The sequence below is a fragment of the Perognathus longimembris genome, chromosome 10 (genome assembly GCF_023159225.1).
Source record: "Perognathus longimembris pacificus isolate PPM17 chromosome 10, ASM2315922v1, whole genome shotgun sequence".
In the NCBI taxonomy this organism is placed as follows: domain Eukaryota; kingdom Metazoa; phylum Chordata; class Mammalia; order Rodentia; family Heteromyidae; genus Perognathus; species Perognathus longimembris.
In genome coordinates, this window is record NC_063170.1 from 30995293 (window position 1) to 31002297 (window position 7005).

A 7005-nucleotide genomic window follows, 5' to 3' on the forward strand; every position below is an offset into this window, starting at 1 on the left:
AAAATGTGAAAAGAGGAAGTTCCTAAATATAACAGCGTAAAAAATGTCTCCCACTAAATCACCCAGTGGTAGATAGCAGCCTAACTTGAGAAAATTTTTGAGTGAATGTTTCTCTCTTGAAGTTAGGCAAAGAGACAGACATTGCCCAATTTCGTGAGAAGATGCTCTCAGTCTACAGGACTCTCTGTATGTGCAAACTGGGAAACTTCTTTAGCACTGTGTACTTCCTTGTACTCATTTATCCATTTATTTTTAAGAGCTTGCTGTAGGCCCAGCCCTGTGATATACATGAGAGACCAAATGGGAAACTAAACTGAACCCAGTACTCTCTCTTGGAGACTACTATCACAAATTCCAATTCTTAAATAAAGGATACAATAAAATGAACTTCTAATTAAAATTTAACAGTATTTTAAAGAAAATGCATGTAAAATTCTTATACTAATCAGTAGAAAAAGAGTGGGAGTCTTCTTGGTCCAGGCAGCCTCATGAGAAAACAATGCTTCTGTGAAGATTTATGAAGTGAATGAACTTGCCTAAGTAATGAGGCATGAAGGTAAAAAGTGCATCTTGGACACATCAAATATAGTGTGACCTAACAGTATTAGTTTTTGAAAAAGTTACCTGCCTAACTACACAAGGGGCTGAACTCTGAGTATTTTGATTTGAAGCCAGCCCAGGCAGTAAAGTCCATTAGGCTCTTATCGCCAATTAACCACCAGAAAGCCAGAAGTGGCATGGTGTCTCGAGTGGCAGAGTGCTAGCATTGAATGAAAAAGTTCAGGGACAGTGCCCAGGCACTAAGTTCAAGCTCCATGAGCAAAAATGAAAAAGAAAAAAAATTACCTGACATAATACAAAAAATAGTTAAGAGAAGCAAGAATATTAGAAAGCAATGACAGCAGTATACCAATGGAGAGAAAACAATGGAAATGAATCTTCTCAGGCCATATTTGGAAGAAGAAATACTCAGAACATATCAAAAGGTTGAAAATGGAGGTTGAGAGTTAAGCAGAGTATCACAATTCTCAGGGCAATGCTATGTATCTGTGTGCCAATAATTCAGTATGCACAAGACCTGACTTTCCACTGTCTGCATTTCTTAACCCATTTGCTTTCTCTGAGCTCATAATATTATTTTTGCTGTCCTTGCTTCAAACTGGATGTGCTTAAATACTAATGCTTTTTTAGGACAGTACTTAAATTATGGCCATGTATTCCTGCCTTTACCTTGCCTCAGTTTTCTCAGCTGCTGTGGCAGCTGATGTCAATGTGTGCTCAAATCACTCTTTTTATCCAGGCTACTCAAATTTTTCCTCTCTGGCCAGAATCTCTGTAGTATTATGACTCACTTTGTGTGACTCTCTAGCTGTGGACTTTTTACTGGAGCACTAAAACTGGTTTCTTGGTGAGAGCTAAGTTAGACCCAAGTTGCACCTCTGCCATCATCCTCTGATTGCCTCAAGAAGTTCTATATTGTACTGTTTTAAATTATTTCTTTTTCCTTTATTTATTTCCCTTGGTTTATTACCTTTTGTTAATATATTTTATTTTAGTGCCCTTTGTCTTGTATATAAGTTTATCTAATTTGAGGATGGGAAGGGGAATCACAGAAATAGTGGGACAAAAGCCAAACCAGTTCAACAGTGATACTCACTTGACACTATGTTGGAAATTAAGGAGGGAAGGGGGACTGGAAGGGGAAAAATGGGAGAAAATGAGGGAGGGGATCATGGTGTTCAAAAAGGAATGTGCTCATTACCTTACTAATGTAACTCTAATCCTGTACATCACCTTGACAATATTTTTTAAAAGCCAGTCTAAGCAGCAAAGTCCATGTGAGTTTTTAATCTCCAATTAACCACTGAAAAGCTGGGAGCAAAACTGTAGCTCAAGTGATAAAGCACTAGCCTTGAGTTTATAAAGCTCAGGAACAGAGTTCAGGCCCTGAGTTCAAATTCTAGGACCAATACATGCACACGTGCACACACATGCATGCGTAAACACACACACACACACACACACACACACACACACACACACACACACAGAGAATGACCAAAAATAAGTTTTATAACTGAAATGGCAGAAGAGTGAGTCTGAAAGTCTGAAAGTGAGTCTGTAAACTAAGACCATTGTAGGCTTCAGCTGTACAGGTATACTTGGACCAAGTAGCTTTACAAAGCACATATTAAAGTTGAGGATCTGAGAAGAAAAACTGTGTGTGATAATAGACTTCTTGGAGAGTCTTCAAGTATCATGAAGAATATGTAGAACCCAACTCGAGGACTAGCTCTGACGACTACTCTGAACATTTCCATATATGTGCCTACCCACACTCACACACATACACACACAATTGAATTCAAGCCCCAAGACCAACACAAAAAGTGGGGCAATGAGAATAGGAGACTTGTGTAGTGTTGGTAGGAATACAAGTTAGTAGAAACATTTTGTTAACCAGGATGGAGATTCTTTAAAGAAAAAAAAAACTAAGAAGATCTACCATAACCCCCACCACCCGTACTTCTGGGAATATACTCCAAAGAATCAAAAGCAGTAGATCAAAGACATGTCTTCACTTCCATGTTCATAGTGACATTATTCTCAGTAGCCAAGATATGGAAAGAAACAGTGTCTACCACCCAGAAAGGCTACAAATCAAAGAAAGGTTGGACAAATGGGACTGCATCAAACTGCAGAGCTTCTGCACGGCAAAGGACATAGCTCGCAAGATAAACAGAAAGCCTACAGACTGGGAGAAGATCTTTACCGGCCATTCAATGGACAAAGGCCTAATATCTAAAATAGATGCAGAACTAAAAAAAATTACCTTCCTCCAAAACAAAACCACAAAGAGCCAATAGCCCACTCATCAAGTGGGCTAAAGACTTACAAAGAGACTTCTCTGATGAGGAAACGAGAATGGCCAAGAGACATATGAAAAAGTGCTCTACGTCACTGGCCATAAAAGAAATGCAAATCAAAACAACATTGAGATTCCATCTCACCCCAGTAAGAATGTCATATATCAAGAAAACTAACAATAACAATTGTTGGAGGGGATGTGGCCAAAAGCGAACCCTACTTCATTGTTGGTGGGAATGTAAACTGGTTCAGCCACTCTGGCAAGCAGTATGGAGATTCCTCAGAAGGATAAATATAGAACTCCCCTATGACCCACCAGCCCCACTTTTGGGTATCTATCCAAAAGACCACAAACAAAATCACACCAAAGCCACCAGTACAACAGTGTTCATCGCAGTGCAATTTGTCATAGCTAGAATCTGGAACCAACCCAGATGCCCCTCAGTAGACGAATGGATCAGGAAAATGTGGTACCTATACCAATGGAATTTTATGCCTCTATCAGAAAGAATGACATTGCCCCATTTGTAAGAAAATGGAAGGAATTGGAAAAAATTATACTAAGTGAAGTGAGCCAGACCCAAAGAAACATGGACTCTATGGTCTCCCTTATTGGGAAGAATTAGTACAGGTTTAGGCAAGTCATAGCAGAGCATCACAAGAGCCCAATAGCTATACCCTTATGAACACATAAGATGATGTTAAGTGAAATGAACTCAATGTTATGGAAACGATTGTTATATCACAGTTGTAACTACTTTCAATGTCCCATGTGTAGCTTCTATTATTGATGATGTTCTTGTATCACCTTCCTGTGGTTGTACCTATACTACCACTGTAATCTTATCTGAGTATATTGGAAACCGTGTATACGGCATTAGAACTAGGAAATTGAAAGGAAATACCAAAATCAAGAGACACAGGGTAAAAAAGATAAACAACTACAAAAGCAATACCTGCAAAACTGTTTAGTGTAAGTGAACTGAACACCTCATGGGGGGAAAGGGAAAGGGGAAGGAGGGAGGAGGGTTTGAGGGACAAGGTAACAAACAGTACAAGAAATGTATCCAATGCCTAACGTATGAAACTGTAACCTCTCTGTAAATAAGTTTGATAATAAAAATTTGAGAAAAAAAAGTGTCTACCAACTGATGGGTGTGTGGACAGGACATATGTGAAACTGAATATTATTTTTAAATATTGCTATTTGTAACACATGGATGGGACTACAAATTATTATGTTAAATTAAAATAAGCCAAGCACGTAAAGACAAGTACTGTATGGTCTCATTGAAATGTAAAATATAGGAAAATTGGTTTCCTAGAAATTGAGAGTGGGACAGTGGTTACCAGAGGTTGGGGAAAGTGAGTGGTACAGTGGCGCAGTGGGTATTAAGTTATAGTGAGATAGGTACAAGACAGTCTGTTCTGCTATGGCACAACAATGTGATTGTAAAGAACTGCTGTATTTTGAATGTAATAAAAGTGGAAGGAATTTTTTTATTTTTTTTATTTTTAATTACCTTTTTTATTTTTTTATTGTCAAACTGATATACAGAGAGGTTACAGTTTCTTGTACTGTTTGTTAACTCCTCCCTCATTCCCCCCTCCCCCTCTTCTTTTCCCATTCCACCCATGAGTTGTTCAGTAGATTTACACTAAACAGTTTTGCAAGTATTGCATTTGTAATCATTTGTCTTTTTAACCCGGTGTCTCTCACTTTGGTATTCCCTTACTAATTCCTAGTTCTAATACCTGTATACATGGATTCCAATGTACTCAGATAAGATACAGAGATAGTGAAGGTACGACTACAGGAAGGGCATACAGGAGGATCATCAATAATAGAAGCTATGGTTGCACATCGCATATTGAAAGTAATTACTAGAGTGATAAAAGAGTCATTTCCAAAACATGGAGTTCATTTCACGTAGCATCATTTTTGTGTTCATAAGGGTATAGCTAATTATTCCCTATGAGGGAGATCTTAGAGTCCATGTTTCTGTGGGTCTGGCTCACTTCACTTAGTATAATTTTTCCCAAGTCCTTCCATTTCCTTACAAATGGTGCAATGTCATTCTTTCTGATAGAAGCATAAAATTCCATTGTGTATATCTACCACATTTTCCTGATCCATTCGACTACTGAGGGGCATCTGGGTTGGTTCCAAATTCTAGCTATGACAAATTGTGCTGCGATGAACATTGTTGTGCTGGTGGCTTTCGTGTGTTCTTGTTTGTGGTCTTTTGGGTGGATGCCCAAAAGTGGGACTGCTGGGTAATAGGGGAGCTCTATGTTGAGCCTTCTGAGGAAACTCCATACTGCTTGCCAGAGTGGCTGAACCAGTTTACATTCCCACCAACAATGAAGTAGTGTTCCCTTTAGACCACATCCCACGCAACAATTGTTATTGCTAGTTTTATTGATATATGACATTCTTACTGGGGTGAGATGGAATCTCAAAGTTCTTTTGATTTGCATTTCTTTTATGGTCAGTGATGTAGAGCACATTTTTATGTGTCTCTTGGCCATGCTCATTTCCTCATCAGAGAAGTCTCTTTTTAAGTCTTTAGCCCACTTTTTGATGGGGCTATTGGTTCTATGCAGTTTTGCTTTGGAGGAATGTAATATTTTAGTTCTGCATATATTTTAGATATGAGGCCTTTGTCCGTGTATGGCCGGTAAAGATCTTTTCCCAATCTCTGGGTTTTCTGTTTATCTTGAGAGCTATGTCCTTTGCCATGCAGAAGCTCTGCAGTTTGATGCAGTCCCATTTGTCCATCCTTTCTTTGATTTGTCGCATTTCTGGGTCTTTGTTAAGGAAGTTCTGTCCTGTGCCAAGGAGCCCACGTGTTTCTCCTACTTCTTCCTTTAGTGTTTTCAGGGTGTCTGTTTTGATTTCAAGGTCTTTGATCCATTTGCAATTGATTTTGGTGCAGGGTGATATATTAGGATCTAGTTTTAGTTTGTTGCATGTGTTGAGCCAGTTTTGCCAGCACCATTTGTTAAAGAGACTGTCTTTCTTCCATCCTATTTTTTAGCTCCTTTATCAAAGATTAAGTAGGCATAGTTCTGTGGGTTCATTTCTGAGTCTTCAATTCTGTTGTTGGTCTTCAGGCCTGTTCTGGTGCCAATACCAAGCTGTTTTTATTACTATAGCTTTATAATACAGCTTAAAGTTGGGTATTGTAATTCCTCCAGCACTATTCTTTCTGCTTAGGATTGTTTGTGCTATTCTGGGTCTTTTATTATTACATAAAATTTCTGGATTGCTTCCTATATTTCATTAAAAAATGGTGTTGGGATATTAATGGGTATTGCATTGAATTTGTAGATAGCCTTTGGCAATATTGCCATTTTGATTATATTAATCCTCCCAATCCAGGAGCATGGGAGGTTTTTCCATTTCCTTAGTTCTGACTTAATTTCGCTTTTCATATTTTTAAAGTTCTCAGCATAGGACTTCCGGGAAGACAGCGGAGGAGCTGCAGTGCACTAGCTGAGCTCTCTCTGACATCGCAGTTTTCTCACCCCATAGAAACTTTTACTACTAGAAAGACAACCAGAGTAAGCTGTAAAAGTACAGGGATTCTGGCCAGGAAGGAAAAATCAACTTTGCTCGTCTGAAAACACAGATTCGAGCTCTGGGCGGCATCCCACTGCCATGCCAGTGCCGGCGCAAGCACAGCACCCGGCACAGCAACCCGCACTCCACGCCGCTAAAGCACACAGTGGAGACCAGGGAGAAATACTCCAGACGGCGGCTGAGCACGGACAACCTGAAATCGCAGAGAAAATGTGAGTATCCCATGAAAGATATTCTCACTCGCGCCCACTGAGCAGCTTCTGGAAGGCAGCCCTTCCCCCACCGCCAGAGCAAAGTGCCATCTTTGCCACTGGCATAGGGTCAGACCAGATTGGAACTAAAGCGGGCCTGGGGAAAGCGAGGTCAAAGTAGCCATCTTTGAAAAAGGCAAGAGGGACCGAACAGTGAGAGCCAGCTCCGCCCAGGAGAACTCCCCCTGCCCAGGTGGGAGGCATGTCCTGGGCAATGGCTTAGCCAGAGGTGCCCCGCCCTGCCCGCTGGAATTTCTAAATTTAAAGCGAAAGCAGCGAGCAGCTCCTGGCAGCATGGAA